Source organism: Mus musculus, chromosome 6 (genome assembly GCF_000001635.26).
Source record: "Mus musculus strain C57BL/6J chromosome 6, GRCm38.p6 C57BL/6J".
NCBI classification, from domain to species: Eukaryota; Metazoa; Chordata; class Mammalia; order Rodentia; family Muridae; genus Mus; species Mus musculus.
In genome coordinates, this window is record NC_000072.6 from 115,661,214 (window position 1) to 115,680,077 (window position 18,864).

General features: G+C 43.3%; 1 protein-coding gene and 1 long non-coding RNA gene across 5 annotated transcripts in view; one reads left to right on the plus strand and one right to left on the minus strand.

Annotated features, from left to right (window-relative positions):
• The window catches only part of Raf1 (v-raf-leukemia viral oncogene 1), a 58,067-nt gene extending 42,645 nt beyond the window's left edge, over window positions 1-15,422 (minus strand). For 2 of the 4 annotated variants that reach the window (NM_029780.4, NM_001356333.2), the window contains exon 1: window positions 15,023-15,422. The gene's annotated coding sequence lies outside the window, so the exon portion shown is untranslated. Of the gene's footprint in view, window positions 1-14,475; window positions 14,676-15,022 lie in introns of those variants that run through there. The other 2 variants (NM_001356334.2, XM_006505364.3) reach the window with 2 other exon arrangements.
• Window positions 14,755-17,154, plus strand: D830050J10Rik (RIKEN cDNA D830050J10 gene). Its single transcript, NR_152134.1, has one exon. It is a non-coding gene; the product is annotated as an RIKEN cDNA D830050J10 gene (long non-coding RNA).
• Window positions 17,155-18,864: the final 1,710 nt, after the last annotated feature.

The window sequence follows — 18,864 nt, forward strand, 5'->3', positions numbered from 1 at the left end:
TTGATGACTTCTGACTTCCACAGGCACTTGCATGCATGTGGTGCAAAAAGACTCACACAAGCGCACACTCATACACATAGTAAATAAACCTTTTGTAAAAATAAGTAAAGTTGGGCATGGTAGCATTGTTAATCCCAGGGTCAGGGGTTGGTCCTTTCCCATAGTGAATTTGAGGCCACCTTGGGCTACACAAGTATCTCAACTTTAAAAAAAAAAAAAAAAAAAGGAGTAAGAATAAACAGTATCAAATTAATAAAGCATAATTTAAAAAACAAACTATTAAAGGTCCTGGGAGGATCTTGTTGGCTTTCTTTTGAGTTTATTACATGACGCTAGAGAACATAAGAAAGCAAGGCCATATCCAAGGTGTAAGATTAACCAAGAAAAGCATATACTTCAAATACCTTCAAGGAAAACAAATCTAGGGAGACTACAATTACAATTACTAAATGTAACATTTACCAGAATTTACAGTATTGTTTTAAGTAGTTTGAGTCCTGACAACTGGGTTTCTCTGTGTAGCCCTGGCTATCCTGGAACTCACTCTGTAGACCAAGCTGGCCTAGAACTCAGAAATCCGCCTGCCTCTGCCTCCCAAGTGCTGGGATTAAAGGAGTGTGCCACCACTGCCAGGCAAGTCCTGACATCTTAAGGTACATGGCTCATATTAGAGACTGAAAGAATGCCTTCTTTCAGTCCAGCAAGGCTATTCTACACTACCTGCAGAGAAGAGCCTCCCTGAAGCACGCACAGCCTTTCTTATGGGTGCTTTTGAATAGGTCCTCTCCTAAAAAGTCAAAGCAAATTCCTTTTCATTGTAGTAAAAATAACTAATGCTAATGACCCTCACTAATTCCAGAGGCTTTTCCAGAATTAAATCTATAAGAACCAAAAGTTTAAATTTTTCTGCTGAAAAGAGTCCAAGGCAGGCCTAGTGTACATACCTCTAAACCCAGCAATCAAGAAGCAGAAGCAGAGCCGGGCGTGGTGGTGTAAGCCTTTAATCCCAGCAGTCAGGAGGCAGAGGCAGGGGCAGGCGGATTTCTGAGTTCGAGGCCAGCCTGGTCTACAAAGTGAGTTCCAGGACAGCCAGGGCTACACAGAGAAACCCTGTCTCAAAAAGAAACAAAACAAAACAAAACAAAACAAAACAAAAGAAGCAGAAGCAGAAGCAGGCGGATCTCTGTGAGTTGGAGGCTACAGAGTCCCAGCCCAGGCAGGGCAGTCTGTCAAAAAAGAAAGGGGGTAGGGATTTAGAAGCAACTGAAAAGCTCGACGTCAGATTTGTTCTGCACTATTCCTTGACTCTGCTTAAGTAAACCAGCCAAATCTTATTAATTGTCCTTCCCAAGTAAGGACACATCTACAAGCACTAAATACTGTATATACAAGCCCATTTTTAAACTTTCTCCAAAAATGCTTCAGCAAATGAGTTATTACATTCACACTAAGAAACCTACCTAAGTCTTAGCACCAGGAGTGGAGAGGCCAGCACTCCAGAAGAAGGCTCAAAGTCATACTCAGCTAGACATGAAGTTCTAGTTATGCCTGCATACATGAGACTAAGGTCTGGAGTTTTTCTTCAAATATTCTTTCATTTAAAAGTATGAAACTGAAAGGGGTGGGTTCTACATAGTAAGTTCTATGCCAGCTTGAGCTATACTATGAGATCACATCTTAAAAATAAAATTGGGGGTGGGGGGGGAGAGCTAGCTCAGCAATTGCGAGTTACTACTCTTCCAAAGGACCCAAGTGCAATTCCTAGCACCCACATCTGGCCACTTACAGGCACCTATAGCTCTAGGAGGTTCTACACTTTTTCTTCTGATCACATGTATGTATTATACAGTAACAAAGGTACTCGCACTCAAATGAATGAAAAATAAATAAGTTTTTAATACAAAGAAACAAGGCTGGTGAGATGGCTCAACTGGTAAAAGTGGCTGCCACCAACCTGACAACCTGAATTCCATCTCCAGCATCCACTTGGTGGAAATGACTCCTGAAAGTTGTCCTCTGACCTACCTATACATACTACAGCATTCATGCACGCACACACAAAATACATAAATAACATCCATTTTATAAAAAGAAAGCAAACTAAGATGACACAAAGCTACAGCACTTGCCCAAGCCACTTCAATCCCTAGCACAAGGGAAAAAGAGAAGAGGAGGAGGAAAGGCAGAAGAGTCTCAAGTGTAAGGTCTATTTGGACAACAGAGTAAGTTCAAGGCTGACCTGAAAAACTTCTTTTTTGTTTTTTCGAGACAGGGTTTCTCTGTGTAGCCCTGGCTGTCCTGGAACTCACTTTGTAGACCAGGCTGGCCTCGAACTCAGAAATCTGCCTGCCTCTGCCTCCCAAGTGCTGGGAGTGCACCACCACCGCCAGCCTGAAAAACTTCTAAATAATTTTATTTTATGTATACAAGTGTTTCACCTGCATGTATGTATGTGTACCATCTGTGTGCAGTGTCTGCAGAGGCTAAAAGGTACCATATCTCCTGTAACTGAACTTGAAGACAGTGCATGCTATCATGTAGAGGCTGGGAACCAAACCCAGATCCTCTGTAAGAACAGTGAGTGCTCTGAACTGCTGGGCCAACATTCCAGTCCCTGACCTGGGAGATGTAAGACGATTTAAAATCATAGAGCTCGGTGGTAAGTGACAAACGCTTATGTCCCACGCACATAGCCCCAGGTCTAATCACTACAGTTAAAAAATAGCAAGCTGGGGCTGGAGAGATGGCTCAGCAGTTAAGAGCACTGACTGCTCTTCCAGAGATCCTGAGTTCAAATCCCAGCAACCACATGGTGGTCACAACCATCTGTAGTGGGATCCGATGCCCTCTTCTGGCGTGTCTGAAAACAGCTGCAGTGTACTCACATACATAAATAAATACATACATAAAATTTCATCTGCATTTATAAAAAAAAAACTAGTAAGCCTTGAATTCCAGCACCCACATAGATCTCTCTATTGAGGACAGCCTCTACAAATCGAGTTTCAGGACAACTAGGGCAAACCCTGTCTTGGGAAACAAAACAACAACAACAAAAAACCTCTAGTTTCTGAAAATATAACAATATACTATGTGGTTAGTATTGACTGTAGAAAGTCTTCATCAATAAAGAGAAACTCAGAACTGTAGAAGACAGTTTATTTAGTTCTCTCCATTGTCTCACAGTACTGTTAGAATTAATCAAGTCAGGGCCAAGCATGGTGACATGTGGCCCTGATTCAGGACCAGACTGGTCTACGATGATAAGTTACAGAGCAGACATAACTACATAGTGAGACCTGCTTCAAGTCATCGTCACCACCACCACCACCATCAAGCAAGTATTTTTCTTATCTCTTCTTTAGACGAAGAAAAAGTAAAATTTGGGGCTAGGAAATAACTCCATGGTCAAAATCTTGCCTAGCACAGATAAGGCCTGAAGTTTAATTACCTACACCTGAAAAAGAATACAAAGAAAAAGTCAAGCTTTAAAAAAACAGGGAACAACTTAAGAGTTAAACAAACAAATTGGTGAGACCCAGGACTATGCACAACGGATATATGAAAAATAATAATCGGGTCCTCAGGCTTTACATTACTGATCTACTGTAGTATTGACTTAAATGATATAAATTTTATATACATCTGGACTTGAGGTAATTATTATGTAATGATGCTAGTATTCTACTACTTTGGAGTAATTTATAGGACGTGTGACAGAACAGAAAATACAGACTATAGCTGACACGTCATTAGCAATCTGTAGTTCTCTTAGCAGTCATCCTCCCAAGCTTTCCAATTTGGCCCTTCCTTCTTCTTAGCCATTAAATGAAAGAAGATACATTAAAATTATGAACTTCTATTTATGCAGCTAACAATCTGCAAATATATTGTAGAGATTAAAATGTCTATTAAGTCATTGTGTACATGCATACATGAAAACTTTGTGTTATCATTCTTTTTTATCTTTATTACAGAAAAAATTTCCTCATAGGTGGTAATAAATGTAGGTTGGGTAAAATAAATCCCCATGTAATCACAAGACTGCTCAACTACAAACCATGACTAGTTCTAAAGATTAGTCAAGACAAAGAAATTCCTACTTGTTGGAAAAACTGGGCACCGTCCTAAAGTTACAATTGTGCTACAATGTTACATGCTGTGGCCAGTTTCTAGTTGACTTGAAAGCAGAAGACAAAATAAGGTAATAAGAGCTAAGTGAACTTCTGGCAGGATACCTGTGTTGCTTTCTCTTCTACTTGACATGTACATGTCTAGTGTCACCATGCTGTGCCCCACAACCCAGGAGCTGGAAAATAAAGCTCAGGGTGAGTGCTCTACTACAGAGCTATATCCCCAGCCCTTGCTCTGTTAACACAGGGCCTGATTGTCTAGCCCAGGTCGGCCTTGAAATACCAACCCTCCTTCCTTCATATTCACTGCTGGGATTACAGTATGAATATCTACGCAGCCTGACATGTTTCTTAGTCTTTTAAGATTACAGAGAAAGCAAACTATTAGCATAAGCTACCAAATGATATGCCGTTGTTCTTTGTTATAGAAGCAGTGATGGCTCTATTGATCAGAAACTACTCCTGAGTAGATTTCCTGAGTTAGCTACCTAACAATGTTACCTATTCCAAAAGAGCTCCAGGTTCTGAAATAAGGGCTGACCAACTGTGAGCCTATAAACCATCTGCTCACATTACCTGGAGAATTCTGAATCTCCTCTGTATCAATTATACATCATCATGTCCATTCTTGTTTGCAGATTATCTCCAAATTCTTTTCTTAATTATTTTTAAGTGTATGGTGTTTTGGCTGAATGTATGTCTGGATTCCCATGGTTGTGAGACACCGGGTGGGAGCTGGGAGTCAAACCTCATCCTATGGAAGGTTGGTTAATGTTCTTTAACTGTTGAGCCATCTCTCCGCTTCTCAAAATTTTTAAAAGGCTCTGGGAACTGAAGAGCTGGTTCAGTGGTTAAGATCATTTGCTGCTGCTCTTGCAAAGGACTAGAGCTTAGCCCGAGCACCCCTGTTAGGTAGGTAGCTCACCACCACTTGTAACTCCAGCTCCAGAAGATCAAATGTCCTCAAGGCACCCACCAGCACCTGCACTAACAACCTACACAGAGACACATAATTTTAAAATAACAAACACTGCGGAACAGTGGTGAACACGCCTTTAATCCCAGGACTCAGGAGGCAGAGGTAGACAGACCTCTTATTTCAAGGCCAGCCTGGTCTACAGAGTGATTTCACAGAGACAGAGAGAGAGCGACAGAGAGAGAGAGATATGCAGGCACCTGAACCCACATGAACACAATTATAAAAACAGTTTTTAAAGGAGCCTAACTAAATAAAATCACATTTAAAAAAATAAAATGTTCTGGACATGTACACCTACGAAGCCAAAACTCTAGTAATCAGTTTGAAGATACCACTGCAATTGAGCATACATTCTGGGGGGAGGGGCCTCACAAAGTTTCTGCTGAGCAAACATGAGCTGTTCTGATTCTCATCTCATCCCAGCTAGAAAACAGCAATGGTCTCGTTTGCACAAGGCTTATGCTACCATTTCTCAACCAGTCCAAAAGGGCAGTCTCATGCACTGCAAGCTGGTCAGGATGTGTCAATATTTTGAGTTTCCTCATCAACTCTTTCTCAATTTCTGGCCACAAACTGGTGACTTCATCAGATGACTGGCCGACACAGGCTTACATAAAGAAATGGACCAGTCTACCCTTCTAAATGTTAGCAAGCGAAGATTCGATACCCAAGTATGAGAAGCAGATTTTGTTGTTTTGAAGTGTAACTGATTCTAAAATGCAAACTGAGTATGAGGTAGTTCAGAAACAATCAGTCCACAGTGAAAGGTGCCTGGGACCAATTTCATTTTTACCTCACCACAAAATGAGTTTTTTCATTATCCTCTTTAAATCTTTTGAACTGTTTTGGATAGCCAGTGGCTGGCTGGCTGGCTGGTTAGTTGACTGATCTTGAGTTTCACTGTGTAGATTAGGCTGGTCTTGCACTTTTGTGGTCCTTCTATCTCAGAGTCTGACTGCTCAGAGTGATTGTCAACGGTACAGCCAAAACTGTGGCTTTGAACTGTTTTTAAACTCAGCTTTTCTTTTCATCTCCAAATCAGTAACTACTTCTTCATTTAGGTAGTAGCTAATAATTTTTAAATGAACAAATTACAAAGTCGAACATTAGCACAAATACCTAAATATACAATGTGCAAAGTCTGATGCCCACAATAAGAAGCTAAAGTGACAGTCTGAGGAGAACAGGAGCAGCAAAAGCCAATGTTATCTCACTCAGGCTCACCAGACAGAAACACTAATGACTTCATTTCACATTAAAATCAGACATTTTTGTGGCAAACCTTACATACACAACAAGTAGTTTTAAAAACTAGTCTTTTGCAGAATGGTAATGCACACCTTTAGTCCCAGCACTCAGGAGGCAAAGGCAGGTGGATCTCTGAGTTCAAAGACAGTCTGTTCTAAACTGCAAGATTTGAGCCAGCAAGGGATACACAGTGAGATCCTATTTCTAAATAAATAAGTGAATGAATGAAAAAGTAACCGTTCTCATACCAGCAAGACAGATCCACAGGTAAAGGAACTTGCTGCCAAGCCTGACTACCCAAGTTCAATCCCCAGGTCTAACATCATAAAATAAGAAAACTGACTCCTAAAAGTTGCCCTATACAATAATGATTTTTAAAAAATTGTTTCTCATGCAAATGCTATCACATTACACCTGTAACCCTAGAACTTAGAAAGTTGAGGCAAGAGGAACAAGAGCTCAAAAATGAGAGTTTGAAGCCAGCCCACACCACTTAGCCAGAACTTTATATCAATTTAAAGGAAAATGGAAGCAGCTGTAATGGTTTGGATATGAAGTATGCTTCCATCTCTGCTGAAAGGCTCTTACAGTAAGGTTTAGTTCACAGCTAGTGGGGTGCTCTTGGGAAATTCTGAAAATTTTAGGGAGTAGGTCACCAAGGGCATGTTCTTAGGGGCTCTAGCTTGTCCCAGGGCCCCTGTTTCTGCTTCCTGTTTACCGTGAGGCAAGTAGCCTCCACCACATGATATTCTTCCTCATCACTCAGTACAGAATCAACAGAACGATGATGGAGAACATGGGGAATCTCAGCACTCCCGAGATGAAGGCAAACGTTTGGGAGTTCAAGGTCATCCTCAGCTAGAGCTACAGGACAACGTCAACTACAAAAGATCTCTGCTCAAAAAATCCACACATAAGCTTAGTGTTGGTGGACATGATAACACAATACCTGGAATCCCAGCACTCAGGAGACTAAAGCAGAAAGATGAATATGGACTCAGGGCCAGCCTGTGATTACCCAGCATAGAATAGGACCAGTAAGATGGCTTAGCAGACAATGACACTTGCCACAGTGTCTGATAACCTCAGTTTGATCTTGAGGACCCACTTGGTAGGAAAATATACTCCTGCAAACTGTCCTCTGACCATGTACACATGTCTGCACACAGAGACAGATAGACAGACAGACAGAGAGAAGTATAAAACAAGTAGTGTTGGGATTTCAATTCATTCTCAAACAGCCTGGTCCCTCAACCTCTCCAATGAAATTTCCCCACAAATATCAATAAATAAGCATAAAGAAGAAATCAATCATTGGAGTTTATTATCTACCTAGATAGGAGCTCACAAATAACTGTACAATAAAGGCCATAAAGCAAAAGGTCAGGGAGTGACTCTCCGAGGAGCAAGAACAACAAGCAGTAAGCTTGGCGAAGCTCCTCTATCAGACAAAATCCTTCACAGTAACAACTTGCACTCATTACCCTGTACCATTCACAAAGAGTGCTTGCATCTACTAGTATTTTTTTTTAAAGATTTACTTATTTATTATATGTAAGTACACTGTAGCTGTCTTCAGACACTCCAGAAGAGGGAGTCAGATCTTGTTACAGATGGTTGTGAGCCACCATGTGGTTGCTGGGATTTGAACTCCGGACCTTCAGAAGAGCAGTCGGGTGCTCTTACCCACTGAGCCATCTCACCAGCCCCCTCTACTAGTACTTTTAAAAACCGCTTTTAAGGCTGGCAAGTGGTTCAGTGGTTAAATGCTTACCTGATGATCTCGATTCAATTCCCAGGACTTGCATAGAGGGAAAGAATAGACTGCTTCCTCTGACCTTCATTCGTGCGCTGGACAGATAGATGGGTAAGTAATTAAGAGTATTTACTATTCTTGCAGAAGACCTGAGTCAGTCTCAGCATCTGTGTCGGGTGACCAACATCTACTTGTAACTCAGCTCCAGGGAGATCTAGTGCCTCTCGTATACCTTAGGCTTCTACACTCACATGCATGTACCCCAACAGGCACATGCATGCACATAATCTTAATAATTTTTCGTAGGCTATAACAAACACCTGTAATCCTAGCATATGGGAGACTGAAACAGGATTAGATCAAGGCTAGAGTTGGCTATATAATGAATTCAAAGCCAGTGTAGACTACATGAAACCCTATCTCAAAAATTTAGAAATTTAGTAGCTGAAGAGATGGCTCCATTTCTTGCTCTTACAGAGGCCCCAGACTCAATTGCCAGCAGCACCCACATGGCTGGGTGATTATGAGTATGCATCATCCATCCATAATTCTAGTTCCAGGGAATCCAACAGACAAATGCAGGATGCACATACATGCATGCAGGTAGAACATTCATATATGTAAAGTAAATAAATTAGAAATCACTTTTAAATCTGGGGCAGGAGGTCCTGGGTTTGATACTTAGCATCACATAAATTGGATGTGAGGACTCAAGTCTATAATCCCAGCAACTGAGAAGTAGAGGCAGGAAAATCACAAGTTCAAGGCCATTCTTGGAAGCATAGCAAGTTCAAGACCAACTACATAAAGGAATCAAGATTTAAAGGAGCCGGGCGTGGTGGCGCACGCCTTTAATCCCAGCACTCGGGAGGCAGAGGCAGGCGGATTTCTGAGTTCGAGGCCAGCCTGGTCTACAAAGTGAGGTCCAGGACAGCCAGAGCTATACAGAGAAACCCTGTCTCGAAAAACCAAAAAAAAAAAAAAAGATTTAAAGGAGAATACTGGAACAGGAAGGGTTAAACTGGGGTGGGAACAGAAAGTAGGGTACAGGAGGGAGCATGAGAAAGACCTTTCAAAAAAGACACATGGAAAATATCTATATCTAAACACACACACACACACACACACACACACACACACACACACACACGTTAAAATGTTATGTACATGCATGGGAGGGGTACATGCATGTGAGCGCAGAAGCACCCCCCCTGGAGCTGAGTTACAAGTAGTAGACATCAGAAGCTTACTAATAAAAAGACCCATGCCAGAAATGGCTTACTACTTTAGTGAGGTCTCACGGACACCACCCTCCCAGCATTACAGGATATTGTCACTGTTCTTGGATATCCTCCATTGCTGAAGACACCACATCCTTGAGTCATAGGACATGGTGAAATTAAGCTGGTATGGACCTGGAAGATTCACCTTTATTGGCTAGCTTTCAAAGGGCTGGAGAGTGCTATGCACAGTGCTAAAGGAGAAAAGCAAGCTACAATAATGACTAGCCTGGCAGGACATACCCACTGGTACAATGGTGGCACAAACAGCATGTGAGCAACCAATCATTTCTGATTGGATTTTAAGTCCCACTCCACAGTAAGAACCCAATACCTGGTAACATTATTATGCTAAAAACCCTATGACTACATAGGTCATAGGCCCTAGGGGAAAATTTACTACTATTAGGCTGCTAAAAGAGCACAGTATTAAACTGACTCTTTAAAAGACTTCTTGTTACATAGAGATACATAGTGCAGTGTATCTCTCTACCTTCATCTGGGAAGCTTCTATTTGCAGTAGATAACTGTGCTGTGCCCACAACTGGCCAAGAGGCAGAAAATAAGAGACTGCAGCATGTTCAGCCTTGAAGGGAAAAGACACACTACATCTCAAAAGATTCAGGATCCACTGAGGAACAGAAGGCAGGAGAACATCTAAGTGCCAGAGGCAGTGGTGACTACAAGGAAACACCTCTGGACACAACAGAGCAGCTGCATATATCAACTCTCAGCAATTGGGACAATATGTACAAAACCTTTGCAAAGCACACCAGACCAAATCCCAGCATGGAGGAGGGAGATGAGCACACAATCCCAGCCCACTCTGATTCTTCTACATTGATGTGCTGGGCTGAAGAAAGGCAAACAGGCTGGCGGTGTTAATGGCAATGTCTGCCTGGTCCACTTAAAGCCCTAGGTTTAATCCCCAGGACTGTATCCATAAAAACAGAAAAGGGAGATGTTTTGCCCAAACATCATGTCTCATTACAGAGTCAAGGAAAAAATCAGAGAGAACTTTTACTTCATAATAGGATGGAAGGAAATAAAGAGGGGAGAACTTGATTCAAGCAGTCAGTGTGATTACTCTTGCTGCTGGATGACAATAAATTAGAAACAATAGTTAGACAAAGGAAGATGAAGCAGGGCAAGAAGCAAGGCATGGTTGCCCACACCTTTAATCCCAGCACTCGGGAGGCAGAAGCAGATGAATCTCTGTGTGCTCAGGTCAGCCTCGTCTACATTGTATGAAAGTTCTAGGACAGCCAGGACCACAAAGGAACCCTGTCTCAGACAGAGACAGACAGACAGAGGACAGTAATTCTACACAACACAGACCACACCACTTCACTGAAGGAATGTGCCATACAAGAGTTTACTTAAAACTCTCATTGAGCCGGGGGTGGTGGTGCACACCTTTAGTCCCAGCACTCGGGAGGCAGAGGCAGGCGGACTTCTGAGTTCGAGGCCAGCCTGGTCTACAGAGTGAGTTCCAGGACAGCCAGGGCTATACAGAGAAACCCTGTCTCGAGAAAAAAAAAAAAAAAAAAAACTCTCATTGCCGGCTGTTTTCCATTCTTTAACCAAAAATGTAAATACAGCTAAATCGCAAGGGTTTGCAAATTCTAAAATAGCTCTTTTAGAATTCTTCATCAACACCCAACTAAATCCTTTAGAACCTGGTCTAAAAATAAAACTGTGAACTGTGTCAAGTGTTTTTCAAAATATACTATGTACACTGACTGAAATGAAATGCCAATTAACACACTGAGCAATTAAAAAAAGAAAATTCAAATAGCCTGCACCAAGCTAAATAAATAACAAAGAAATACCATCCACTTGAAATTTCCTTCAGTTAAACTGAGATTCTCAGTACAATTTCAGAACTCGAGCGTCTACAATCACTAAGTGTTGTAGCACACACCTGTAATCCCAAATCTCAGGATAACTGAAACAGAAGCATCACAAATTTGAGGCTAGCCTTGTCTACATATATATATTTAATAAAGCATGCATTTTTTTATTTTATGTATATGGGTGTTTGGCCTGCATATATGTCTATGTATCATGTGATTCCTTGTGTCCCATGAGGACAGAAGAGGGTGCCAGATCTTTAGGAACTGGAGTTATATACAGACAGTTGTAAACCCCCATGTGGGTGCTTAGTCACCCACACCCAGGTTCTCTGCAAAACCAACAAGTCCTCTTACCTACTGAACCACCTCTCCAGCCCTGAGACTATGTACTTAAAAACAACAGTTGGACTGGAACAATGGCCCATCAATTAGAGTACTTAATGCTCTTGCAGAAAATCTGGTTCAGTTTCCAGAACCCACACAGCTCACAGCCACCTGTAATTCCAACTCTAGAGGATCTGATGCCCTCTTCCGACCTCCACTAACACTGCAGACATTGGTGCATATACACTCAGACACACAAACATACACACATGTACAATAAAAGTAAAATAAATACATAAATAAATAACATAAAATAAAATGAAAACAATCACCACAACAAAAACCACTAAGGGACTAGAGAGATGGCTCAGCAATTAAAAGACCTGGGTTCAGTTTCCAGGACCCACCCCCAAGCTAGCTCACAACTGTCTGTGACCTCAGCTCCAGATGATGCCCGCTTCTAACCTCCAAGGCAATAGGCACAGGTGTGGTTCTCAGACATATGTGCAGGCAAAATACCCATACATGGATAATTAAAATTTTAAAAACTAAAATCACTAAGAGCTATACAAATAATCCTGGGAGCAAAGAAGTAACAGAATGACTCAGACACTACAAAACTTAAGTGTCAATTTTAATGACTAACTAAAGACTTTTTACTCACAACTTTGAAGGTCAAAATAAAACAATCTGACATTACTATCCTAGGATTGCAGACAAGGGTTTAGACCTACCCCATAACAGAGGAATCTTAACATAAATATTTAGTTATATTAGTATATTTTGAACCCACTGGATGAACAATTAGCAAGTTCACCCATCCATGTGTACACATATAAAAACAAACAAACAAACAAAACAAAAACTCAACAACCTCCTAAAGAATCTACACTTTTAATCCCAACAGTTGGGAGGCAGAGGCAGGGGGATCTCTATGAGTTCAAGGATAACCTGGTCTACGTAGTGAGTTCTAGGTCATCCAAGGACTACACAGTGAGATCCAGGAAAAAAAAAATCAAGAAAGGAAAAAAAAAAACATTTCTGATTTTTTATGGTCTACTTACAACTTTAGAAAAATAACACAACAAAATTTTAAGTTGAAGCTTGACTTTTAAGGTTTCATAAAGCCCCTCACTGGTACATTTGTTCACTGTCTGGCAGAGACAATATTTAAATTCTGATCTGCAAGTCAACATTAAGGCATGCTGTTTAGTTAACAAGCTCCTCCCAAGATCAGGCTCATTACTAGTAAACCTAACAGGCAAACCAAAGCATTCTTTCATGTTTTTAGGTAGCAGGTGAGTAACAACCTTCTGTCTGAATTTTAACATTAAATAATCAAACATTCATTAATAGACTTCCTAAAAGAGCAATTTGAAGTTAGTCATTGTATTTCCATTAAAAATATTTAGTCCTTCTGCAAATATCAAATTAACTTCCAAAACTGTCATGTAGCTTAATCATCAGAGCATAATTGACTTGAAGCCAAAAGCAGCTGGGTTCCGAGCAGTTGTGATGCAGGTCATTGTTAATCTTTGGATACTTTTTGTCATAAATAAGTAAAAGGTTCTCAGTCTTTTTACTACTGGGCCAAATCCCTTAAAATGCATTCAAATGCCCTTCAGTCAAGCCCTCTACTTCACAGGCACACAAGGTCTTTTCAACTATGGACAAGACCTTCACCAAGCTGCCTGATCGCACTTGAGGGCACAATCACAGCCTTGCAGACCTGAAGATAAGCCTTCAGAACAGAAACATCAGCAGGTTTATTTTTCCAAGTCTCCAGTCTCGGCTAGGTCAAATGTTGCTGCTGGATTTTAAACAGCTTACTTAGCCCTTGAAGTGATAAGAGTAAAACCAAACCAAAAGAACCTCAGTGGTTTTCAGTGGTTCACAGCACCAAAGATTTGGACACTGCTCCTGATGTCTTCACTTCCAAATAGCCACTTCAGCATAAGCCTTAATCGAAGGAGCTATTTTAGAAGAAGAATGTTCACAGGGCTGCAGACGTCTTAACAAAGCTGCAACCTGGGGACTCTGTCCAAAGAAAAGAGTCTACTACATAAATAGGGTTAATTAAAAATACTTTCATGCTACACTTCTTCAGGTGCTTTCTATAATCTGCCAATTTCTGTCTGTTTGGGGAATGTGTTAACCTTAGAAATAGCTGCAAGAGTATCTCCAAATAGGAACCAGTGATCAAGCAAGCACAAAACATTTTCTATCAATTACCAAAACTGGTTAGCAAGACTTAACAAGGTAAATTTTGTTCACTACCATAGCGGGAGGGGAGCAAAGCAGTAACCAGCAAGAACTAAACATTCACAACATGAAGTTAATTAATAAATGAACTAGTTCATTACTATCCATCACACAGACCCTTCACAAGCGATCAATTTTTCCTTTTGAACCCTGACGTCTGTCTTCCTGCACCCCACATTTACTAGCTGCTCCCCCAAATCATCCCAACTCCCGCAGGCTATGCCTCTGAGCCTTGGTGCCAGCTGTTCCCTCCGCCGACAATGTCCTCCCCTCTGCCTCACCTGGCGGAACAGTCCTTCAAACTCCGCGCAGAAGCAAGCAAGGAACCTCAGGGCTTCTCGACTCTGCACCTAACTGTTCTAAATCCCAAGAACACTTGGGAAAACAAGCCTTATCACCTCCGGTTGTTTTCACGCCCCAGGAGCTGAGTCTCCAACGACCCCACAGGACGCATTGCAGGCATTCAGACGTGCCCTGAATTCATTCCCCACTTCTATACACAGACCTGGCCCATTCCCCAGGACCCAGTTACGTCTCAACCGGGAAAGAAGAGATTCGACTGTCCCTCCTAACAAAGAATGAAAACCAGAGGCACACCCTGGGCCCTGGAGAGAGAACAATGAATGAACACGGTCACCTCGTTTGTGTCCCAACTCTGCATCCATGCACCGGCTCTGCAAAAGCCTGGGAGGTTGTCGCTTCACACAAAAGGCAGCCTGGCTCCCGATCGCGAGCATCCCGGGCCACCCATTTGGAAGCCCCAGGCGAGGTCGCAAGCCTTTGAGGCGGGACCCTGACCGGTTTCTCTCGCTGCCTTCCCCGATTCCTCTTGTCTTCCCTAAAAGGGTGTCACTTAAGCGAAGCAGCCCGAGAGGAGGTGCAAGGCCGGGCTCCCCCCACTTCTGCAGCCCGAGAGAAAAAAGAACGAGCCCATCCCAGTGACAACACAGTCACTGGGCAGCTCTGGGAGGATTTTTTTTCCCCCATTGCCAAAATATGAGGAATGCTCGCTGGGCACCGGAGTGGCGCTGGCACGTTTCCGAGAAACACTGGGAAATCTGAGCAGGGGTGTGGAAACTGGCTCGCCGGCCATGACACCCGGCCCGCGCCCGGCCCGCCACCAGGATGACAGCGGCCTGGCCGACCCTGCGCCCCACGGTCGCACCGTCAGCCCTGTGGCCTACCTGAGGGAGCCGGGCAGTGCCGGGTCCCGTCGTGCAGCGGCAGCGGTGGTTGAGAGAACGCGTTGGTTGCGGTCACATTCGGCGTGTCCCCAGCCCGGGGGACGGGGCCCCGGGGAGGCCCCGCATCGCTGCACTAGCGCCCCGCGCCTCAGGGCACGCGCCCCAAAGCTCGGCCAGCTGGCCCGTCCGAGGGCCTGCGGAGAACAACAGAGAAGCCTTCCCGCCTCAAGTCCGCTCGGCTCTAACTCCCGCCATCCAAGATGGCGGCACCAGCACCCGCGAAGAAGACGCTCTCAGGCTATCCCGGGCGAGCTAGCCCTGCGCTCGACACTCGTCTCCACGACCTGCGGCGCCGCCGGGCTCACTGCCTCTGCGCGAGCTCCTGGGCTCGGCAGTCCGCTTAAAACTCGGCTCGGGGATCTATCGCTCGAGCCTGGAATGTGGCCCCGCCTCCGGGGGCGTGGCCTCGCGGTCCTGCGGCCGCCATTTCGGGGTTGACTCCGTGGTAGCAGAGTGACTGTTTCTGGTTGGAGGCCAGTGGTATTGGGCTGCAGCCGCGGTCCGGCCACCCGCGAGGCCCTCAGCGGGCCAGACGCGCCTGGTGACACACGGCACAGGGCTCCAGCTCTGGTGCTTCCTCTCCGAAGTTGACATCCGTGGAGAATGGCGGCCTAGGGGTTTTGTGGGAAAGCCCTCATGCTATGTGAAACCTCAGGTTCCTCATTTGTAGATGGAGTGTTCGCTGTAGTACACCAAGTTGACCAAAAACTAAAAGTATGGTGTTGCACACCTGTAATGCCAGCGCTTGGAAAGTGAGGGCAAGAGGGTCGGGAGTTCACGGTCATATGAGCTGCATGAGACCCTGTCTCAAAAAAGAAAAAAAAATTAAAATTGATGCGACAATATGGCCCACCGTAAACTGAAGCCTGTTGTGCGTCTTCGTACAGCCCCCGTGGAATAGACACCTGGAGGGCAATGTGTATTGTCAATTGTGCTTTTTTTTTTTTTTCCCCTCTTTGAAATAGGTTCTCAATTTTATTTATTTATTGTGGTTTTTCGAGACAGGGTTTCTTTGTCTAACAGCCCTGTCTGTCCTGGAACTCACTTTGTAAACCAGGCTGGCCTCGAGCTCAAAGAGATCGCTCTGCCTCTGCCTCTTGAGTGCTGGGATTAAAAGCATGTGCCAGATTCCCTCTTAATTTGAGGCTGGCCTCAGACTCTGGTTCTCCTACCTCTGTGTAAGTATTTTCCAAGTAGCCATTTGGGGACCCGCAAGGTGACTCAGAGAGTAAAAAGTGTGCAGAGTAAAACCTGATGGAAGAGAGAACAGGCTCCTGAAAGTTATCCTCTGACCTCCATTCGAACCCGGTGCTACGTGCGCAACCTGCAACCGCATTTACAAATACACAGACAAGTTTTTTTTTGTTTTTTTTAAGTAACCATTTATAAGTAAACATCTTTTGGCATTTAGTGCGTTCACAGTATTGTGTAACCACAACTTTGGTTCCAAAACATTTCCATTACTCTGAAATAAAATTACCCACTAAGCAGTTTAGTTTCTCACTAGCTCCCACCCAGAGCAACCACCAATACTCATTTTGCTACTACAGACCTGACTTCTAGATTATCTTGTGTGCGTGGATACTTATAAAGTATGGGGCCCTTTATGATTTAAGTCTTTTCACTTAGCCTGTTTCCGAGTTCATCTGTAACACATGTGTGCTAATACTTCACTCCTCTTTAGAGCTAAACTATTTCATCAGAAGTTTACACCAGATTTTCTGTCTAGGATAACCATGGAAATTTAGGTTCTTTCCATCTTTTGGCTTTTGTATTGGTTACTTTTCTGGTTTCTGTGACAAGATAATGGACAAATGCAGGGTTAAAAAAAAGGGGGGGGGAGGTAGGCCCAAAGGGGAATGGCTAACCACTGGGTAGTGGTTAGGGCACCAGCTGCTCTTGCAGAGGACTTAGGTTCAATTCTCAACACCCACATGGTAGTCACAACCACTCATAACTCCAGGTGCAGAGGATCAAATGCCCTTTCCTGATCTCTGTGTACCAGACACATAGTACACAGATACACATAAATAGATTAAATCATAATAATAAAAGAAAGGAAGGGCTTCTTATTTTGGCTGACAGTTGAAGGACGCAGTCCATCATGGTGGGAAAGCCATGATGGCAGGAGATGGAGGCTGATGGTTGTGTCTCCCCATGGTCAGGACAGAGACTCAGGTCTTAGCTCACTGCTCCTTTGTGTTCCCTTTTCCTGTCTGAGACCCTCTGCCTATGGATTAGTGTCACTTTTAGAATGGGTCTTCTGATAACAACCCAATCTAGACGCTCCCTCAAAGACACACCCAGAAGTGTGTCTCCTAGGCGATGCTGCAGCAGTGGTTCTCAACCTTCCAAAGGCTGTGACCATTTAAAACAGTTCATGTTGTGGTGACCCCGATCATAAAATTAGTTTTGTGGCTATCTCATAACTGTAATTTGGCTACTGTTATGAATGGTTGTGTAAATATCTGTGTTTTTTTAATGATCTTAGATTGCCCATGTGAAAGAAAAGGGGATTGAGACCCACAGGTAGAGAGCCCCTGAAGCTTGTGAAATTGGCAGTCAGTATTCGCCATTACAGTGAGTGGTGGGACTAGAGTGAGTGTTATATGTACTTGCCTTGCTCGTGTTCCTTTTTTGGTTTGGTTTGGACTTGATTTTTGAGACAAGCTCTCACTCTGTAGTCCTGACAGGCCTGAAAGTCACTATGAAAACCAAGCCAGCCTGAAACTCAAGAGATGTGTCAGCCCCTCCTTCTGGAGTGCTGGAATTGAAGGTGGGCTCCTGGCTAAGTGCTCATTCCGTTCAAGGTTTACTTTTAGCTGTGTGTATATGGTAAGAGGGGTGGCATGTGCATATCAATGCAGGTGTCTATGGATCTAGAAGAGGACGTTGAATCCCTTGGAGCCAGATTTACAGGTGATGTGAGCTGTGTCCGTGGGTGCTAGGGATAGAACTCACTTCCTCCACAAGAGAAGCACGTGCCCTTAGCCACTGAACCATCTCTCTAGATCCCCGTTTTTCATTTTCTGGAGTATATATCTAAGAGTGGAATTTGGGGAAACATTTTATATCCTGCCGGATTGCATGTCTCCCACCTTGGAGACCTAGTTTGTTGATAGGCAATGTTAGGGTTAATTAGGTAAAGCTTGCAAGCAGAGCTGGGCAGTTTGGGGGCAGGGGCTGATAAATAGTCTGAAAAATGAATAGGTGGTGTTGGATCAGGAAGGGAAAAATGGAGATGTTTCAGAAGAAGCAGGGGAGAGGGAAGGCTAAAGCCAGCTGTGACGGTATTAGAGCATTCTCCAGTTCAGAAGTGGCAATGTTGGGGGTGGGTGGGTATGGGGGACTTTTGGTATAGCATTGGAAATGTAAATGAGCTAAATACCTAATAAAAAATGGAAAAAAAGAGTACATATTGATGTACACATATCAAAAAAAAAAAAAGAAAAGAAAAGAAGTGGCAATGTTGAGGGTTTTAGATGTGAAACTTGATAAGTATACCTTGCTCTTTATTTTAGCTCAGTAAAATTTCTTTTAGAAGACACTGCAAGCTTTAAGCCTTAGAAGTATTTTTAAGGTGCTGGAGACCCTGCTCATCAGGTAAAGAGCTTTTTCTGTTCTTGTAGAGGACCTGGCCTTTCCCTATACCAACATGGTATCTCAGAAACATCCATAACTTCCCTTCCAGAGGAGCCAATACCCTCTTCTGACCTCTTCAGGCACCATACAGATAAAATTAAAAAACAAAACAAAACAAAAACAAAAACAAATTAATACAA